Source organism: Mastigoproctus giganteus, chromosome 12, assembly GCF_048544385.1.
Source record: "Mastigoproctus giganteus isolate SK-2022 chromosome 12, ASM4854438v1, whole genome shotgun sequence".
Lineage (NCBI taxonomy): Eukaryota > Metazoa > Arthropoda > Arachnida > Uropygi > Thelyphonidae > Mastigoproctus > Mastigoproctus giganteus.
In genome coordinates, this window is record NC_143586.1 from 125,174,263 (window position 1) to 125,196,703 (window position 22,441).

At 44.3% G+C, this 22,441-nt stretch overlaps 1 protein-coding gene across 2 annotated transcripts in view; it reads left to right on the forward strand.

The window, feature by feature from the left end:
• Window positions 1-22,441, forward strand: part of LOC150077394 (DNA damage-regulated autophagy modulator protein 1-like) — a 455,867-nt gene that overhangs the window by 376,794 nt on the left and 56,632 nt on the right. The window lies entirely within an intron of this gene.

Here is a 22,441-nt window from a genome sequence, read left to right on the forward strand (position 1 = left end):
AAAGGCCCAGAAAGGGAAGTCACCTTCTGTTTCTTTTTCTTATCTCACTAACACAACTAACAGCCGCTTGGTCGTCACCTCGTGGCACTGCTCCTGCCTCCCCGTGGCGGGACCGGAAACCTGGAATGAAAAGTTATCCTTCCGGGGCCAAAAGGAGCAATTATGGAAACCGAAAATTTTCCACCTCTCAAGACTGTAAATCTTGCTTCTTTGGATTTGCAACAAACTGACTCTGACTATCAAACACGGAAGAGGATGAAAACAGATGTACCTCAAATGGAATATCCATCTTTCCTCATACTGCATTCCCTAACGAATCAGTCTTTGGGTACTTTGTCTCCTTTTTATATACAGAAATGTCTAGAAAGTGTAGCCGGATCACCAAAAATGGTAAGAAGACTGAAGTCTGGCGACCTATTAGTCGAAACCACCAATGGTAAACATTCCGAATCCCTTCTGAAACTTATATCGTTTGGTGGAGTTCCCGCTAAAGTATCTTCTCATGCTACCCTGAATAGCTCTAAAGGAGTAATTTCCGAATGGGACTGTTGAACGTCAAAGAGGAGGAAATTGTTCAAGAACTCCAAGACCAGAAAGTTACTGAAGCAAGACGAATAATGGTGAAGAAAGATGGAGAATTTGTTCCTACTCGTAGCATCATTCTCACTTTTTCAAAACCAAACCTTCCTTCATCAGTAAAAGCAGGATACTTAAACTGTCGCATCCGTCCTTATATACCCAATCCTATTCGATGCCCCTCGACGTGGGCACCTGTACGTGGTGAGGGGACCTCCCAGTGACGCTGCTGGACTTCCAGACTAGCATCACTGGGATCCAACGCCCACAGCCTAGGTTCCGGGCTTACATCAATGGAATCCGGCGTGTTTGCCGTGCGCTGCGACCCGTGGAAATTCGGAAAGGGGGATCCTGGTGGTTGAGGGGCCCAGCTTCAATACACCACTTTGGCCCCTGCTTCGACAAGACGGGTGGTCCTGGAAGGCCCAGCTAGGATCAATCGGCTAGTAGGTTCGCCTGCGAGGGTCAACCGTGTCAATGCCACGCCCCTACCCTCATGGTCCGAGGGACAGGATTCAGGCTGGCGGCGGTGCGGGTATAGTGTCTGGGTAGCCCTGGCGTCCCACTCCCGAGCGCATTTATTGCATGCCGGGTAGTGGGCGTCCCTTTGGGCTCCGTGGTGGGTGGGGAGCCCGGGCACTGAACAATTTAATAAACTACATGAATCCTGATAAACTAACTTCTTCAGGGGCCCCAACCCGGTCCCTATCTGAAACTATTGAGAAAGATCCAGATAGCATTATTGCTAATAAGAGGCAGCGAACCGAACTACCATCAGGGCCAGTCCCAAGGTTCTTAATCATGCACTCAACAAGTGAAAAACCGATTGGAAAAATGTCACCCTTCTTTATCCAAAAAGGGTTGGATGGGTTAGCAGGTTCACCCAAGTCAGTTAAGAGGCTCCGTTCTGGAGACCTCTTAATTGAAACCAAAAGTGACAAGCAATCAGAACATCTACTCCGAACAACATCAATCGGAGGAATCCCTATAACAGTGACACCACACAGAACACTCAATTCATCTAGAGGTGTCATTTCGGAGTGGGACCTTCTCGACGTATACGAGGAGGAAATCTGCTCCGAATTAAAACCACAGGGAGTCATTGCCGTCAAGAGAATTACTGCGCGAAGGGATGGAAAAATTGTTAAAACCAGGAGCGTTATCCTGACTTTTAACACACCTAAACCTCCTGAGGAGATTAAAGCTGGATATATCAACTGTTCAGTGCGTCCATACATACCAAATCCTTTACGGTGTTTTAAATGCCAAAAGTATGGACATTCCCAAATGGCCTGCCGTGGAGTCCTTGCATGCGCTCGATGCGGTGCAAAGGACCACGAAACAACAGCATGTTCAGCCGCAAAACCCACCTGTATTAACTGTGAGGGCGAACACCCGGCCTACTCACTAGCATGCCAGAGGTGGAAAGAAGAAAAAGAGATTCAACGGCTGAAGGCAGAGCTTAACATATCATACCAGGAGGCAAGGAAATCGGTCAAACCCCTGAATATCAACAGACCTACCTACGCCCAGAAGGTAGCAGGGAGATGTTCCGTTGGAACTCAGACGGACATGACCATCCCTCCAAAGGAGTCTTTCACTCCCATCGCGCGGTATCTCTTAAGTTCTCAAAAACCTGCACAAAAGGACCAATCAGCTGCCACTCCTATATCGGTACCTCCTAATACTCCACAAGTTCCAAAGTTAACTATTAAAGAAAAGAATAAAAAAGGGGAAGTACCCCCTAGTACCCAAGAAAAGATGGATGTCGAGCAGAAGGAGGTACCCGAAGAGTCCGTCTTGGAACTCTTTGCGGAGGAGGAAATGGACACGGGACAGCGTCCATTCTTCCCCAAAAAAGATAAATCCAAGACTGATAAAAGTAAGCCCTCAGCACCTCGGAAGCCGCCTGACGGACCCACCAAGCCAAAATAATGGCTAAATTCCTACAATGGAATTGTCGTGGATTCCGGCGAAATATAGATGACATCAAGGCCCTCCTGCAAAAGCACGAGCCAGTTTGCTTTTGCTTGCAGGAGACATATCTAAAGGCAAGTGACGATCCCACGATGCATAACACCACAATTTTTCGTAAGGATAGAATTGCGGATGGCTCTGTACATGGGGGAGTGGCTATCCTTGTGGGTAACCAGACCCCGGTGCAGTCCTTACTAATCACAACTAGCATAGAGGCTGTTGCAATTCGCCTTACGGTGGGATTTTTATTAACTGTGTGCTCTGTCTATTTGCCACCTGGGACTGACATCTCCCAAGCAGACCTTGATGATCTTCTAACGCAGCTGCCTCCCCCTTTCTTACTTCTCGGGGATTTTAACGGACATAACACCCTGTGGGGTAGTGCTAACGTCAACGGAAGGGGACGAGTCATTGAGCGTATGCTCAATGACAATGACCTTTCCCTTCTAAATACTGGAAATAACACCTTCTTCCACATGCCTACCCGTACTTTTTCTGCCATTGATCTATCTATCTGCTCCCCTTCTCTACTCCCTTCACTCACCTGGGAAGTGGAGGAGAATCCATACGGAAGCGATCACTTCCCTGTGATAACCTTGTTACACAGTGGGAGACCATGTCTTCCTTTTAGGTTACCACGGTGGAAGACTTTCATAATAAAAAATATATTTTGCATTACCATTCATTTTATTCCTCAAGCTACTATTAGATTACCAACAACAGGCAAATTTCGATCTTAGCACAGTCAGTCAAGAGCCGATCAATGACGCAGTAAAGTTCATCACAGAAATCATCGTCCAAGCAGCTGCTAATGCTGTCCCAAAAACATCAGCCCGGTTTCCACCATTTCCCAAACCTTGGTGGAATTCACAATGCACAGCAGCAAAAAAGGCTCAAAACAAAGCGTGGGGGATATTTCGCCGATATCCTACCACGAACAACCTTATAGCCTTCAAACGTGCACGAGCTAAAGCACGCTACATCCGTCGTCAGAGTCAAAAGGAATCTTGGATCCGTTTTACATCATCTATTAACCAGTCTACCAACTCTAAGGTAGTCTGGGATAAAATCCGGAAAATGAAGGGAAAATATACCTCCCACCCTTCTGCAATCCTAGATTATAATGGATGCGCTATTGCAGATCCAACTGCAATAGCCAATGCTCTTGGGGAAACATTCTCTAAGATCTCTGCAACATCTTCGTATTCCCCAGAGTTCCTGGTCCTGAAATATAAAATAGAAAAACAGGCACTTAACTTTAAAACTAAAGGCATTTATCCCTACAACGGGGATTTCACTATTGTGGAATTGAAAAGAGCCCTCGCTCTTTCCAAAGCAAGTGCCGTTGGACCAGATGGCATCCATTATGAAATGATTAAACATCTTTCACCAAAATCTATGGATTGTCTGCTCCTTCTGTATAACAGAATCTTTACTGAAGGGCAGTTTCCGGACTCCTGGCGAAAGGCAATCGTTCTTGCCTTTCCTAAGCCAGGAAAGGATCCAAAAGTCGCCACCAATTATCGTCCTATTGCTCTGACTAGCTGTTTGTGCAAAATCCTGGAGAGAATGGTCAATTCTCGTTTACTATGGTATTTAGAATCAAATGACCTTCTCTCCAACATCCAGTGCGGCTTCCGACGGAACCGGTCCACTTTGGACCATCTTATTAGAATGGAAGCATCTATCCGGGATGCATTCCTAAAACGGGAACACTTGGTGTCGGTGTTCTTTGACATGGAAAAAGCGTATGACACAACTTGGAGATTTGGCATTTTAAAAGACTTACATAGCCTTGGCCTAAGAGGGCATCTGCCTTTTTTTATTCAAAACTTTTTAGCCAATCTATCGTTCCAAGTTCGTGTGGGATCCTCACTCTCTCGCTCCTTTAGCCAAGAGGAGGGAGTACCACAAGGATCAGTATTAAGTGTCACGCTTTTTGCCATAAAAATAAATTCCATCACAGAACAACTTCCTCCGACTGTAAACAGTGCCCTCTATGTTGATGACTTTAGCATTTTTTGCCAGTCGTGCAACATGAGGGTTATTGAAAGACAACTGCAGAAAGCCATTGATAGTCTGAATTCCTGGGCACTTGCTAATGGCTTCAGGTTCTCGCCGGAGAAGACCGTTTGCGTACACTTTTGTCGCAAGCGTAATCTTCATCCTGAACCTGAACTAAGGCTCGGACAAAATGCCATTCCAGTAGCAGCGAACGTAAAATTCTTGGGACTCATATTCGATAAAAAACTGACGTTTTTAGATCATATTCGTCAGCTCCGCACAAAGTGCACAAGAGGCCTTAATATGCTTCGCTCGCTCTCCTCTACATCTTGGGGAGCAGACAGATGTATCCTTCTTCGGCTCTACCGTGCACTTGTGCGATCCAAACTAGATTATGGGTCCCATGTATATTCCTCAGCCAGAGACAGTGTCCTGCGATGGCTGGACCCCGTCCATCATCAGGCCCTACGTATTGCTACTGGAGCATATCGCACATCTCCTGTCCAGAGCTTATACGTCGAAGCAAACGAACCACCGTTATCACTTCGACGTAAGCAGTTGTCTGTAAAGTATGCTTTAAAATTGAAATCCCTGCCAGACCATCCTACGTGGCCCTTCGTTTTTGAGCCACGATGGGAAAATTTATACAATACCCGTAAGACTGCCAATCGTCCTTTTGGTATTCGTTTCCAAGAGCTACTCAAAGAACTTAATATCAAGGTAGACAAGGTTGCCCAAACATCAAAGCAACCCTTTCCACCCTGGCATGCTCGTGTCCCGGCATGCGACTTGTCGCTTAGAAACTGGGGAAAGTTGGACACGCCATCATGTGTCTACCTGCAGCTTCATTCAGCTCACCGAACTGAATATTCCGACTTCGCGCCAGTCTACACAGACGGTTCGAAGTCGAAATCATATGTGGGATCTGCTGCTGTCTTCAGAGACAGCACTATATCAGAGCAGATTCCCTCTGATTGCAGCATATTTACTGCAGAGCTGCACGCTGTAGAGTTAGCCTTGGATCATATTAGTAAATGCCAATACCAACGGTTCATTTTATATTCCGAATCTCTTAGCATGTTACAGGCTTTAATATCTGTGAGGTATAATCCTCATCCAGTTCTGTCTAGCATTCAGCAGAAGATTCACGTTCTCCATGAACGCGAATATGACATCCGCTTCTGCTGGATTCCCAGCCACATTGGGATTAGGGGAAATGATTTGGCTGACGTCGCAGCCAAATCAGCAATTCCCAATAATAACCGCTGCCTGTTAGTCCCCTATACAGACTACAGGCAAACAGTACATCAAAAGGTACATTCCCAATGGCAGGATTCGTGGGATAGACAGACTGCGAATAAATTACATCGTATAAAGCCTGTTATTGAACCGTGGCAGTCTTGTCTGCGCAGGAATCGTAAGGAGGAAGTTGTTCTTGCCCGGACCCGCATAGGACATAGTCATTTGACACATTCTTTTCTGCTGAGGGCTGATGACCCTCCTATGTGTGCGTCTTGCGGCACAATTATATCAATTAGACACCTTTTAATCGACTGTCCAGATTTTAGCAATATCCGTTCTAGCATTTTTAATCATCTGACTGAGCCGTATACACTCAGTCAGATTTTATCCGACAACGACAACGTGTCTGCTGTTTTTAGCTATTTCAAATTAATAAAAATTTTTAATTGTATATAAAAATTTACGTTATTGTTACGTATTTATTGGTTTACTTTTTATATCTTTGTTGTCATACATATGGACATGGTGGCCTAACTACTTAGGTCACTGAATTTTTTAACCTTTTATATATGACCGGTATTTGGCGCATTATAGCCTCAGTTGCTGATGCGCCAATAAAACACAAACAAACAAACAAACAAACCTATTCGATGCTACAAGTGTCAGAAGTTTGGACATTCCCAAACTGTCTGCCGAGGAGATTCAGTTTGCTCAAACTGCGGATCAAAAGAACATGCCCATACTGATTGTAATGCTGAATCATCACGGTGTCCAAACTGCAAAGGCAACCATTCAGCTTTTCCTAGATCCTGTGAGCAATGGAAGCTGGAGAAAAAAATCCAAACATAAAAAGTGGAGAACAAGGTCACATACCTGAAGCCAGAAAGAACCTACTACAAAACATGCCTAAGCGTACATATGCTGAATCATCCAAAAGACAACAAACAGTTTCAACGAAAACAGATATATCAGTCCCAACAAAAGTGTCAATTTCTGATTGGGCGCGATCATTGCTATCACCTGCATCACAATCTACAAAACACCAAACAGTAGATAGGACAAACAATACCCCGATCTCGATATCATCTACTGCTAAATTAGATCCAGTTACTGCAGATCAGAAGGAAAATTCAGTTCATGTTAGAAAGAAATTATCTGATAACACAGCTATGGATATTGCAGAAAACAATACTTGTAATGAACCCATTCTAGATCTTCATGCAGAAGACAACAACCCGTCTTTCATAAATTTCTACAGGAACAAACCAAATGAAAATAATCCTGCCGGAATCAGATTGAACTATGTTGCTCAATATTGCAGTGTCCCACTCGACAATATCCACCAAGATACCGGAGAAATAGAGCCTCCATGGTCCACTTTTAAAACTTTATGTGATGACTATTTTCGAAAATGGGGAAAACAGGCGCTGAACAATGAAAATGTACAGCAGCTACATTTAGCTCATGCATCAGCAAATAAACATTGTCTGCAAATATATACTGATGGATCCAAATCTGATACACATGTGGGCGCTGCAGTAGTTCTTCCCACTTGTACAATCTCTCAAAAACTTTTCCCAAGTTGCAGTATTTACACCGCTGAACTTCATGCAATAAAAATGGCTATCGAACACATCAAAAACAGGTCTAATGAAGAGATAATAATCTATACCGATTCCTTGAGTGCAGTAACCTCTTTACAACATAAACGTCCAAACTCTCACCCTATCCTGAAAGAAATCCGAGCAGAGTCAATTAATCTAACAGAGCATAACACAGACGTACGATTCTGCTGGATTCCCGGGCATGCTGGAATCCAGGGAAATGAAAAAGCAGATCAAGCAGCAAAAAATCCAATCAACCCAGTGTCTTCACTTGCCTCGATTCCTAATATGGACTGTAAGCTCATCATAAAATAGTTATGTGTTGACCAATGGACATCAGTATGGCAGCAACAGACCCATAACAAACTTTTCCAAATAAAGCAAAACCCACAATACTGGAAATCTAGTTCGCGATTAAACAGACGAGAAGAGGTTGTCCTTGCAAGGACACGCATTGGCCATTCCCATCTGACCCACCTCCATTTGTTGACAGGGGATGAACCTCCTCACTGTCGTCATTGTTCTGCGCTACTTACAGTGAAACACATTCTCCTCGAGTGTCCCTACAATCATGCTGCTCGACTAACAAATTTTAAATCTGGTTTAACTCAAAACAATTCATTAGAGATGAATCATATTCTCAGTGATGATGCAAATTTATCCGATTTATTTAATTTTTTAAAACAAATTCATTTATATGAACTTATCTGACATATGACTGGAAAAAAAAAAATAATAATAATAAATATATATATATCATTTGCCGAATTACTGTGACAGGCACAATTTGGCCTTAGTTGCCCTTGTGCCAATAAACTTCCATTAAACCAACCAACCAGCAGAAGACAACATGGACACACGTCCATTCTTTTCAAAGAAGGACAAAATAAAAATTGACCGTCACAAGCAGAGCAACATAAAAAACAGAAAGATTCAACTTCTAATTCAAAATCAACACAAAGAAAACATAGTTCAATGGAATTGCAGAGGCTTTCGTAGCAACATAGACGACATATATGAACTAATTGATCGTTATCATCCTGTGAGCATATGCCTACAAGAAACAAATCTAACACCACAAGCGTCCGTGTCAGTTAAATATTACACTCTTTTTCGACAAGACAGGACAAACAGTGCTCATTGTGGAGTGGCCATACTCATAGACTCAAGGGTTCCTTGTAAACAAATTCCTCTTCAAACTGCCTTAGAAGCTGTTGCGGCTAGTGTAATGATTGGCATTTCTTTAACGATCGTTTCAATATATCTCCCTCCCAAACAGCAAGGTACAATTCATGAACTAGAAAACCTTGTTTTGCAATTACCGTCACCAGTTTGCCTATTAGGAGACTTTAATGGACACCATCCACTATGGGGATCCCCCATCTCAGACAGACGCGGAGAACTCATTGAGATACCACTAGACAGACAGAATTTAACATTACTGAACACAGGTTTACCCACTTACATTCATTTTCCTATTGGAGCCCCTCGACGTGGGCACCTGTACTGGTGAGGGGACCTCCCAGTGACGCTGCTGGACTTCCAGACTAGCATCACTGGGATCCAACGCCCACAGCCCAGGTTCCAGGCTTACATCAATGGAATCCGGCGTGTTTGCCGTGCGCTGCCACCCGTGGAAATTCGGAAAGGGGGATCCTGGTGGTTGAGGGGCCCAGCTTCAATTCACCACTTTGGCCCTTGCTTCGACAAGACGGGTGGTCCTGGAAGGCCCGGCTAGGATCAATCGGCTAGTAGGCTCGCCTGCGAGGGTCAACCGTGTCAATGCCACGCCCCTACCCTCATGGTCCGAGGGACAGGATTCAGGCTGGCGGCGGTGCGGGTACAGTGTCTGGGTAGCCCTGGTGTCCCACACACGAGCGCATTTATTGCATGCCGGGTAGTGGGCGTCCCTTTGGGCTCCGTGGTGATGGGGGGGAGCCCGGGCACTGAACAATTTAAAAAACTCAATGAATCCTGATAAACGTATTTCTTCAGGGTCCCCAATCCGGTCCCTATCTGAAACCAACGACACAGATACAGACAGCATTATTGCTAAAAAGAGGCAGCGAACCGAATTACCATCAGGGCCAGTCCCAAGGTTCTTAATCATGCATTCTACCAATGAGACACCGATTGGTAAAATGTCGCCCTTTTTTATTCAAAAAGGATTAGATGGGTTAGCAGGTTCTCCCAAATCAGTTAAGAGGCTCCGTTCTGGAGACCTCTTAATTGAAACTAAAAATGACAGGCAGTCAGAACATCTACTCGGAACAACATCAATCGGAGGAATCCCTATAACAGTGACACCACACAGAACACTCAATTCATCGAGAGGTGTCTTTTCGGAGTGGGACCTTCTCGACGAAACCGAGGAGGAAATCTGCTCCGAACTAAAACCACAGGGAGTCATTGCCGTCAAGAGAATCACCGCGCGAAGGGATGGAAAAATTGTTAAAACCAGGAGCGTTATCCTGACTTTTAACTCTCCTAAACCTCCTGACGAGATTAAAGCTGGATACATCAACTGTTCAGTGCGTCCATACGTACCGAACCCTTTACGGGGTTTTAATTGCCAGAAGTATGGACATACTCAAATGGCCTGCCGTGGAGTCCTTGCAGGCGCTCGTTGCGGTGAAAAGAACCACGAAACAACAGCATGTTCAGCCGCAACACCCACATGTATAAACTGTGAAGGCGAACACACCCGGCCTATTCACGAGCATGCCAGAGGTGGAAAGAAGAAAAAGAAATTCAACGGCTGAAGGGAGAACTAAATATATCTTACCAGGAGGCAAGGAAATCGGTCAAAACCCTGAATATCAATAAACCTACCTACGCCCAGAATGTAGCAGGGAGATGTTCCGTCGTAACTCAGGCGGACATGACCATTCCTCCAAAGGAGTCTTTCACTCCCATCGCGCGATATCTTTTAAGTTCTCAAAAACCTGCAGAGAACGACCAATCAGCTGCCACTACTATATCGGTACCTCCTAACGCTCCACAAGTAAATGAGGTAACTATGAAAGAAAAGAATAAGAAAGGGGAAGTCCCCCCTAGTACCCAAGATACGATGGATACCGAGCAGAAGGAGGTTCTGGAAGATTCAGTCTTGGAACTCTTTGCGGAGGAAGAAATAGACACGGGACAGCGTCCATTCTTCCCCAAAAAAGATAAATCGAAGACTTATAAAAGTAAGGCCTCAGCACCTCGGAAGCCGCCTGATGGACACACCAAGCCAAAATAATGGCTAAATTCCTACAATGGAATTGTCGTGGATTCCGGCGAAATATGGATGACATCAAGGCCCTCCTGCAAAAGCACGAGCCAGTTTGCTTTTGCTTGCAGGAGACATATCTAAAGGCAAATGATGATCCCACCATGCACAATATCACATTTTTTTCTAAAGGATAGAATTGCGGATGGCCCTATACATGGGGGAGTGGCTATCCTTGTGGGTAACCAGACCCCAGTGCAGCCCTTGCTAATTACAACCAGCATAGAAGCTGTAGTAATTCGCCTTTCAGTGGGTTTTTTATTAACTGTGTGCTCCATTTATTTGCCACCTGGGACTGACATCTCCCAGGCAGACCTTGATGATCTTCTTACGCAGCTGCCTCCATCTTTCTTACTTCTCCGGGATTTTAACGGACATAACACCCTGTCGGGTAGTGCTAACATCAACGGAAGGGGACGAGTCATAGAGCGTATGCTCAATGAGAATGACCTTTCCCTTCTAAATACTGGAACAAACACCTTCTTCCACATGCCTACCCGTACTTTTTCTGCCATTGATCTCTATCTGCTCCCCTTCTCTACTACCTTCACTCACTTGGGAAGTGGAGGAGAATCCCTACGGAAGCGATCACTTCCCCGTGATAACCTCGTTACACAGTGGGAGACCATGTCTTCCCTTCAGTTTACCAGAGGTTGAAGATTGATCAGGCTGACTGGACTGCCTTCCAACATTAGGCAAATTTTGATCTTAGCACAGTCAGTCAAGAGCCTATCAATGATGCAGTTAAGTACATCACAGAAAATATTGTCCAAGCGGCTGCGAATGCTGTTCCAAAAACAACTGCTCGGTTTTCCCCATTTCCTAAACCTTGGTGGAGTTCACAATGCACAGCAGCAAAAAAGGCTCAAAACAAAGCGTGGGGGATATTCCGCCGATATTCTACCACGACCAACCTTATAGCCTTTAAACGTGCACGAGCCAAAGCACGATATATCCGCCGTCAGAGTCAAAAGGAATCGTGGATCCATTTTACATCATCTGGGCAGCGAGTGCCAAGCAATAGTGTCCAAGCGAATTTCCAAAGCGATATATAGTGCTCTTTCCCAGTGATTTTGTTATATTTTCTTTCCAGTGCTTTTCTCATACTCATTTCTTTGTAAGTGGTTCTGTACTTAACAGATCCTAAGTAAGAACCCAGAAAGGAAAATTACCTTTCTTTTCCTAGTATATTTATTAATTATTTGCACTAACAAACTAACCTCTCCAACCGGTTGGCCACTAGGTGGCACCGCTCCTGCCTCCACGTGGCGGGGCTGTAAGTCTGGGAGGAAAAGCGCTCACTCCCTGGGCTAAAAGGCGCAACAATGGACTGTGATACATGTCCGCCACTAGAGCCAACAGGCTCTCAACAAACTGAGACTCGAAGAATGGAAGACGATTCCAATCTGGCAAAAAGAATGAAAATAGACTGTAAAAAATCAGAACCACCAGCTTTTCTGATTGTACATTCTTTATCGACTCAGCCCCTCAACGTGGGCACCTGTACGTGGTGAGGGGCCCTCCCAGTGATGCTGCTGGTTTTCCAGATTAGCATCACTGGGATCCAACGCCCATACCTTGGTTCCAGGGTTACACCATTGGAATCCGGCGTGTGCAGCCGTGCGCCGCGACCTGTGGAAGCGGAAAGGGGGATCCTGGTGGTTGAGGGGCCCAGCCTTAATACACCACTTTGGCCCCTGTTTTCACGAGACGGGTGTCCCGGACCGGCCCGACTGGGATCAATCGGCGGGTGGTTTTATACTGCTAGGGTCAACTGCGTTCCAATAAGTCTCCCTCCCTTTGGTCCTGGGACGGGATAGAGACTTATTGGTAACGTGGGTATGGTGCTCTAAGCGAACTCGGCGTCCCATTCGTGTACGCAGTACCTGCTAGTTCACGAGTGGGCGTCCCCTCGTAGGGCTCCGTGGTGGGTGAGGTACTTAGGCATCAGACACTTTTCTTTACTCTCATGAGTAATTTAAATCCAATTTCTTCTGGGGCCCCAACAAGGCTCCTACCTAACCGATCAGATCAGAATGACACCAATTCTGCCAAAAGAGCCAGAACTGAGGATAAACTACCATCTATAACTCCGCTTTTCCTCATTCTCCATTCTACCGGAGAGCAGTCAATTGGGAAGATGTCACCCTTCTTCATCCAGAAAGGATTAGAAGGGTTGGCAGGATCACCAAAATCCGTTAAACGGCTGCGTTCTGGCGATCTTTTAATCGAAGCTTCAAACCCAAAGCAGGCAGAAAGAATGTAAACGCGACATCCATAGGGCGAATTCCGATCAATGTAACCCCCCCATAAAACTTTGAACTCTTCACGCGGTGTCATTTCAGAGTGGGATCTTCTCCATGTCTCTGAAGAGGAGATCTGCTCTAAACTAAAAGATCAAGGAGTGACAGCTGTCAAGAGAATATCAATGCGGAAGGAAGGGAATCTCGTCCCTACCCGATTTCTCAACCTAACATTTAACACCCCACGGCCTCCTACTTCCATCAAGGCAGGGTATTTAAACTGCCCAGTGAGGATTTATATTCCAAACCCACTGAGGTGTTTTAAATGCCAAAAATACGGACACTCACAAACGGCTTGTCGTGGTAACCCTGCCTGTGCTCGATGTGGTGCGAAAGACCACGAGAGCAAGGAATGTTCAGCTTCTAAACCGATCTGTGTAAATTGCCAACAAGATCATCCTGCCTACTCCAGAGCATGCCAGGGGTGGAAAGATTAAAAAGAGATCCAGAAATTAATAACGGAGCTGAATATCTCCTACCCAGAGGCTAGAAAACGCATTCAACCAATAAATAGCGGGAAACCTTCATATGCCCAGAAGGTTTCTGCGAAGTGTACTATCGGTACGCAGACTGAGATGACTGTACCACCAAGAGAGTCATTCACACCGATTCCCGCTATTTATTGAGTTCACAAAAGCCCACCAAAAAAATGCAATCAGCTGCCACTCCTATATCCGTACCTCCTAAAGCTCCACCACTACCAAAACCAAGTGGTAAAGAGCCAACAGTAATAACAGAAACAACGGATGTCGAGCACAAGGAGGTACCGGATGAATTAGTCTTGGAACTCTTTGCGGAGGAAGAAATGGACACGGGACAGCGTCCATTCTTCCCCAAAAAAGATAAAGCCAAGACTGATAAAATCAAGCCCTCAGCACTTCGGAAGCCGCCTGATGGACCCACCAAGCCAAAATAATGTCTAAATTCCTACAATGGAACTTTTTTTTTTTTTTTTTTGATTTGGTAGTTGTTGGCGCATCGGCTTCTGTGGCTAAATTGCACCTCCCAAGGTTTTTGCAGTACTTTGATCCAAGCCCGCGGCGCGAATCGAACCCGCGACCTTTGGGTTGCCGGGCAGGTACTTTACCCACTCGGCTAGCCCTGTCGTGGATTCCGGCGAAATACTGATGACATCAAGGCCCTCCTGCAAAAGCACGAGCCAGTTTGCTTTTGCTTGCAGGAGACGTATTTAAAAGCAAATGATGATCCCACCATGTATAACATCACAATCTTTCGTAAGGATAGAATTGCGAATGGTCCTGCTCATGGAGGAGTGGCTATCCTTGTGAGTAATCAGACCCCAGTTCAGCCCTTGCTAATAACAACCAGCATAGAGGCTGTTGCAATTCGCCTTACAGTGGGATTTTTATTAACGGTCTGCTCTATTTATTTGCCACCTGGGACTGACATCTCCCAGGAAGACCTTGATGATCTTGTAACACAGTTGCCTCCCCCTTTCTTACTTCTAGGGGATTTTAATGGACATAACACCCTGTGGGGTAGTGCTAACGTCAATGGAAGGGGACGAGTCATAGAGCGTATGCTCAATGACAATGCCCTTTCCCTTGTAAATACTGGAACAAACACCTTCTTCCACATGCCTACCCGTACGTTTTCTGCCATTGATCTTTCTATCTGCTCCCCTTCTCTACTCCCTTCACTCACTTGGGAAGTGGAGGAGAATCCATACGGAAGTGATCACTTCCCTGTGCTAACCTTGTTACACAGTGGGAGACCATGGCTTCCTTTTAGGTTACCACGGTGGAAGTTTGATCAGGCTGACTGGAATGCCTTCCAACATCAGGCAAATTTTGACCTCAGTACAGTCAGTCAGGAGCCTATCAGTGAGACAGTAACGTACATCACAGAAATCATTGTCCAAGCAGCTGCGAATTCTGTTCCAAAAACATCTACCCGGTTTCCACCATTTCCAAAACCTTGGTGGAACCCACAATGCACAGCAGCAAAAAAGGCTCAAAACAAAGCGTGGGGGATATTCCGCCGATATCCTACCACTGTTAATCTGATAGCCTTCAAGCGTGCACGAGCCAAAGCACGCTACATTCGCCGTCAGAGTCAAAAGGAATCATGGATCCGTTTTACATCATCTATTAACCAGGCTACCAATTCTAAGGTAATCTGGGATAAAATCCGGAAAATGAAGGGAAAATACACATCCCACCCTTCTTCAATCCTAGATTATAATGGATGCGCTATTGCAGATCCAACTGCAATAGCCAATGCTCTTGGGGAAACATTCTCTAACATCTCCGCAACATCTTCGTATTCCCCAGAGCTCCTGGTCCTGAAACATAAAATTGAAAAACAGGCATTTAATTTCAAGTCCAAGGGCCTCTATTCCTACAACGGGGCATTCACTATTCACGAACTGAAAAGAGCCCTCGCCCTTTCCAAAGCAAGTGCTGTTGGACCAGATGGCATCCATTATAAAATGGTTAAGCATCTCTCACCAAAATCTATGGATTGTCTGCTCCATCTGTATAACAAAATCTTTACTGAAGGGCAGTTTCCGGACTCCTGGCGAAAGACAATAGTTCTTGCCTTTCCTAAGCCACGAAAGACCCAAAAGTCACCACCAATTATCGTCCTATTGCTCTGACTAGCTGTCTGTGCAAAATCCTGGAGAGAATGGTTAATTCTCGTTTAATTTGGCATCTCGAAACAAATGACCTTCTCTCCAAAATCCAGTGCGGCTTCCGAAGGAACCGGTCCACTCTGGACCATCTCATTAGATTGGAAGCATCCATCCGGGATGCTTTCCTAAAACGTGAACACTTGGTGTCGGTGTTCTTTGACATGGAAAAAGCATATGACACAACTTGGAGATTTGGCATTTGAAAAGATTTACATAGCCTAGGCCTTAGAGGGCATCTCCCCCTTTTTATTCAATCCTTCTTAGCCAATCGGTCGTTCCAAGTTCGTGTGGGATCCTCACTTTCTCGCTTCTTTAGCCAAGAAGAGGGAGTACCACAAAGATCAGTATTAAATGTCACGCTTTTTGCCATAAAAATAAATTCCATCACAGAACAACTTCCTCCGACTGTAAACAGTGCCCTCTATGTTGACGACTTTAGCATTTTTTGTCAGTCGTGCAACATGAGGGTTATTGAAAGACAACTGCAGAAAGCCATTGATAGTCTGAATTCCTGGGCACTTGCTAATGGCTTCAGGTTCTCGCCGGAGAAGACCGTTTGCGTACACTTTTGTCGCAAACGTAATCTTCATCCTGAACCTGAATTAAGGCTTGGACAAAATTCTATTCCAGTAGCAGCGAACACAAAATTCTTGGGACTCATATTTGATAAAAACTGACCTTTTTGGACCATATTCGTCAACTCCGCACAAAGTGTACAAGAGGCCTTAATATGCTCCGCTCGCTCTGCTCTTTATCTTGGGGTGCAGACCGATGCACACTTCTACGGCTTTACCGTGCACTTGTGCGATCCAAATTAGATTATGGGTCCCAAGTATATTCTTCAGCCAGAGACAGTGCCCTTCGATGGCTGGACCCTGTCCATCATCAGGCTCTACGTATGGCTACTGGAGCATTTCGAACATCTCCTGTCCAGAGCTTATACGTCGAAGCAAACGAACCACCGTTATCGCTTCGACGTAAGCAGTTGTCTCTAAACTACACTTTAAAACTGAAATCCCTGCCAGACCACCCTACGTGGCTAACCGTTTTTGAACCACGATGGGAAAATTTGTACAACACCCGTAAGACTGCCAATCGTCCTTTTGGTATTCGTGCCCAAGAGTTACTCAAAGGACTTAATATAAAGGTAGACAAGGTTGCCCAAACACCCAAGCAACCCCTTCCACCCTGGCCTGCTCGTGGCCCGGCATGCGACTTGTCCCTTAGAAATTGGGGAAAGTCGGACACTCCATCGTCTGTCTACCTGCAGCTTTTTTCAGCACACCGAGCTGAACATTCTGACTTCGCGCCAGTCTACACAGACGGCTCGAAGGCGGAATCATATGTGGGATCTGCTGCTGTCTTTAGAGACAGCACTACATCGGAGCAGATTCCCTCTGAATGCAGCATATTTACTGCAGAGCTGTACGCTATAAAGTTAGCCTTGGATCACATTAGTGAATGCCAATACCAACGGTTCATTTAAATTCTGACTCTCTCAGTGTGTTACAGGCTTTAATATCCGTGAGGTATAATCCTCACCCGGTTCTGTCTAGCATTCAGCAGAAGATTCACGTTCTCCATGATCGCGAATATGACATCCGCTTCTGCTGGATTCCCAGCCACATTGGGATTAGGGGAAATGATTTGGCTGACACCGCAGCCAAATCAGCAATCCCTAATAATAATCTCTGCCTGTCAGTCACCTATACAGACTACAGGCAAACAATACAGCAGAAGATACACTCCCAATGGCAGGAGTCGTGGAATGGACAGACTGGGAATAAACTATACCGTATAAAGCCTGTAATTGAACCGTGGCTGTCTAGTCTGCGCAGGAATCGTAAGGAGGAAGTTGTTCTTGCCCGGACCCGCATAGGACATAGTCATTTGACACATTCGTTTTTGCTGAGGGCTGATGACCCTCCTATGTGTGTGTCCTGTGCCACAATTTTAACGATCAGACACCTTTTAATTGACTGTCCAGATTTTAGCAGCACTCGTTCTACCGCTTTTAACCATCTGACTGAGCCGTATACACTCAGTCAGATTTTATCCGACAATGACAACGTGTCTGCTGTTTTTAGCTATTTTAAATCAATAAAAGTTTTTAATTGTATTTAAAATTTATGTTATTGTTACGTCTTTATTGGTTTATTTTTTTATATCTTTGTTATTATACATCTGGACATGGTGGCCTAACTACTTAGGTCACTGAATGTTTTAATTTTTTTACATATGACCGGTATTTGGCGCATTATAGCCTCAGCTGCTGATGCGCCAATAAAACTCAAACCAAACCAAACCAAATCGAATCAGCCGCTGAGCAGACTCTCTCTCTTTGTCATACAGAGATGTCTGGAGAATGCAGCAGGTACACCGAAAATGGTGAAAAGGCTCCAATCAGGAGATCTCTTAATTGAGACCCCTCTAGCAAGGCATTCAGAATTTTTATTAAAAATGACATCTATAAGCGGAATCCCAATCAAAGTCTCACAACATAACACCTTGAACTCCTCAAAAGGAGTAATCAGTGAGTGGGATTTGTTGAACGTAACCGAAGAGGAGATTGTCGTGGAATTAGCAGAACAGAAAATAACTCAAGCAAGAAGAATTATGATAAAGAAGGATGACAAACTTGTTCCCACACGTAATATTATACTGACCTATAGTACACCAAATTTGCCGGCCCCGGGTGCCAAGCGTTATAGTGATCAAGCGATTTCCTGAGTGATTTCTAGAGCGTTTTTGTCAAAGCTACAGTTATATTCATTTGTAAAAGTTTTCTTTCGTTCCCATTAATTATTTGTTAACTTAGTATTACGAATTGTAACTAAGTTACAGGAAGGAAATTCACCTTTCTTTTTTTCTCTTTAAACTAACGCATTAACCCTTATACCGCTTGGTCACTCTAGCGGCACTGCTCCTGCCTCCCCGTGGCGGGGCCGGAAACCTGGCAGAAGAAATCCACTCTCCCGGGGCTGAAAGGAGCAAAGATGGAAAACAGTTCTTTTCCACCTTTAGAGCCATCGAGCTCAAGACTAGAAAATGATACCGAAAATGACTACTCTCAACCAAAGAGGTTGAAAACAATCCCTCAAGAGGAAATACCAGCATTCCTCATACTACACTCTCTATCAGAGTTGCCTCTGAGTAAACTGTCCCCATTCCTTGTCCAAAAATGCATCGAGTCTGCTGCAGGCTCACCAAAAATAGTAAAGCGGCTCCAGTCAGGGGATCTTCTTGTAGAGACCTTGAAATCCCAGCATTCCGAAAAATTATTAAACATGACTACTTTTGGCGGACAACCAATAAACGTTACTCCCCATGCCACCTTAAACTCCTCGAAGGGAGTAATCGCAGAATGGGACTTGTTAGCTGTATCAGAGGAGGAGATAGTTCAAGAGCTAAGTAAACAAAACGTCATACAAGCAAGGAGAATTATGACTCGGAAAGATGGAGTTCTTGTCCCCACTAGAAGCATAATTCTTACTTTCAGCACTCCCATCCTACCATCATCTGTTAAAGCAGGCTATCTCCATTGCCGTGTCCGTCCTTACATCCGAAACCCACTCAGGTGTTACAAGTGCCAAAGATATGGACACTCCCAAACAGCATGTCGAGGTGAGTCAGTATGTCCAATTTGTGGATCGAAGGAGCACAATCAAACTGAATGCACTGCTACGACTTCTGTTTGCCCAAACTGTAAGGGTGATCACCCAGCTTTTTCCAAAAGTTGCGAACTTTGGAAGCAAGGAAAAAAAAATCCAGAAATATAAAATTGAGAATAAAGTGACATAACCCAGAGGCGAGAAGGCAAATACTAAAAACAGATCCAAAACGTACATATGCAACGGCTGCTAAACAGTTTCAGTCAACAGGTACATAAACAGATGTTGCCGTTCCCCCAAATATGTCTATCGCTAATTGGGCACGCTCCATGCTCTCTGCCCCCAAACAGTGTCCTTCGCAACAAAAAACTGAACAAGCCAGTAATACCCCGATTACCATTCCAGCTAATGTAAATCCAACAGCAAAACAAAACGTGACTGAAACCATGGTACTGAAACCACCAAATTCAACCAGAATGGATATTGACCAGCACAATGACCCAGAAGATGCCATATTAGAACTTCATGCGACAGATGAGATGGACGTAACACGTCCCTACTTTCCAAAGAAAGACAAAGGAAAATCGGATCGATACAAACAAGTCACAACTAAAAAGCAGTCAGAAACAAAAACAAACAACAAAACCGCCTAATGGAAAGAATTCTTCAATGGAATTGTAGAGGGTTTCGCAGTACAAAATATGATATATGTGATCTCATCCACCGTTATGATCCAGCAGGCGTATCCCTACAGGAAACTTATTTAAATTCACAAGTGTGTCCTACTATAAAAAATTACTCTATCTTTAGAAGAGATAGAAGTATCGACTCTCCAGCCCGTGGAGGAGTGGCGGTCCTTATAAGAAACAACGTACCCTCCAAACATATTGCTCTTCAGACTCCTTTTGAAGTAGTGGCAGTGCGCATTGAAATTGGCATCACTCTTACAATAGCATCTATATATATTCCTCCTAATTTCTCATTTTCTTCAGTTGACCTAGAAAAACTAATAGAACAGCAACCGTCTCCTTTCTGCTTACTTGGAGACTTCAATGCTCATCATCCGATGTGGGGATCTCCAACAATTGACCAGAGAGGCAGGTTGATAGAATCCCTTCTGGACTCTTATCAACTGACCCTTCTGAACACTGGTGAACCTACCTATATTCATTTTTCGACAGGATCCATGAGTGCAATAGACCTGTCAATCTGCTCTCCTTCCGTATATACTATTATGGAGTGGTCGATTCTTGAAAATCCACTAAACAGTGATCACCTTCCGATTCTCTGCAAACTGCAAACACGAGCAAACTCTCCTCCACCACGTCACTCCACTTGGAAATTTCGTAGGGCACGCTGGTATGAATATGCAACCCACGTGCAGTTAGACAATGAAATAATTCAATCTCAACCCATAGACAATGTCACAGAACATGTAGCTAAACAAATATTACAAGCTGCTGCCTCCGCAATACCAAACTCTTTCCCGGGGGAACGGAAACATAGTAATTACTGGTGGAATCAAGACTGCACACACGCCAAACAGTACAAAAATAGAGCTTGGAATTTATTTCGCAAATTTCCCACAACTACCAATCTAATTAACTTTAAAAGACTGAAAGCCCAGTTCCGCCAAATAAGACGAAAAGCAAAGAAAGATGCCTGGATTAGCTTTTCCTCGAGCATAAACAAGGATACAGACAGCAGAATTATCTGGAGAAAAATACAAACACTAAATGGCAAATACATTCAGTCCCCAGCTACAATACTAAACTGGGAAGGGAAAGAGTTGTCATCCCCGTGAGAAATAGCAAATGCCTTAGCGGAATCATTCGCCAGTATATCAGCAATAGCCTCCTACAAACCAACCTTTCAGCGAATTAAAAAAACTGCAGAGCAGCATAAGATTAATTTTTCCACGAGAATTTCACATCCATATAACCAGCCATTCACATTAACAGAACTTTTTGGAGCGCTCAATAAAACATCAAATAGCGCTGCTGGTCCAGATGGGATCTACTATATAATGTTAAAACAACTGAACGACAGAGCAAAAAGATCATTGTTAAACTACTACAATCGAATATTCTTAGAAAATGCTTACCCAATTTCCTGGTGTCACTCAATAGTTCTAGCCTTCCCACAGCCAGGAAAGGATCGTACCATTCCACATAACTATAGGCCAATTTCACTGACCAATTGTTTAGGCAAAGTCCTGGAAAAAATGGTTCACAGGCGGTTAATCTGGTTCCTGGAAACTAACAACTTGCTAAATAGTAATCAGTACGGGTTTCGGAAAAACCGTTCCACCTTAGACGTAATGATAAAAGCAGAGTATATGTAATGCCTTCATAAGGGGACAGCATCTGGTGATGATTAATCTAGATATTCAGAAAGCCTTTGATACCACCTGGCGGTATGGTGTTCTTAAAGATCTACACTCTTTCGGCTTGAGAGGTCACTTACCCCAATTTATACAAAGCTTCCTATGCCATAGAACTTTTCAGGTCAGATACATGAATAATTTATCCAAAACATTTGAACAAGAGGAAGGTGTATAACAGGGTTCCATTCTGAGTCCAACATTATTTGCAATAAGAATCACCAACATGACAAGGGATGTACCAAGTACAGTACAATCGTACATGTTTGCCGATGACCTCATTATCTCTACTCAATCCCAGACTATGAACACCATCGAAAGGCAACTTCAAATTGCTATAGCTAGTATAGAATCATGGGCTTTGCGGAATGGTTATTCCCTAGCAGAAAAGAAGTCTACTGCTATTCATTTCTGCAAAAAACGGAAATTACATCCGGATCCAGAAATATTTTTAAACAACAGCCTGATTCCAGTCACAAACAATTTCCTTCTGTTGGGGTTAAATCTAGATAATAAACTTAATTTTGCTTTCCATATGTTGTACCTCCGGAATACTTGTCTTAAAAAACTGAATATCCTAAGAGCTGTCTCCGCTATGTCCTGGGGTGCTGACAGAAGCTCTCTCCTACATCTTTATAGAGCTTTAATAAGATCGCGCTTGGATTATGGAGCACCTGTCTACGACTCTGCCAGGAAAAGTTCTCTATTACGTCTGAACACCGCCCAGCATAGTGCCCTTAGAATAGCTGTTGGAGCCTTCAGAACATCTCCGGTTCACAGCCTGTATATTGAGGCAAATGAATCCCCTCTG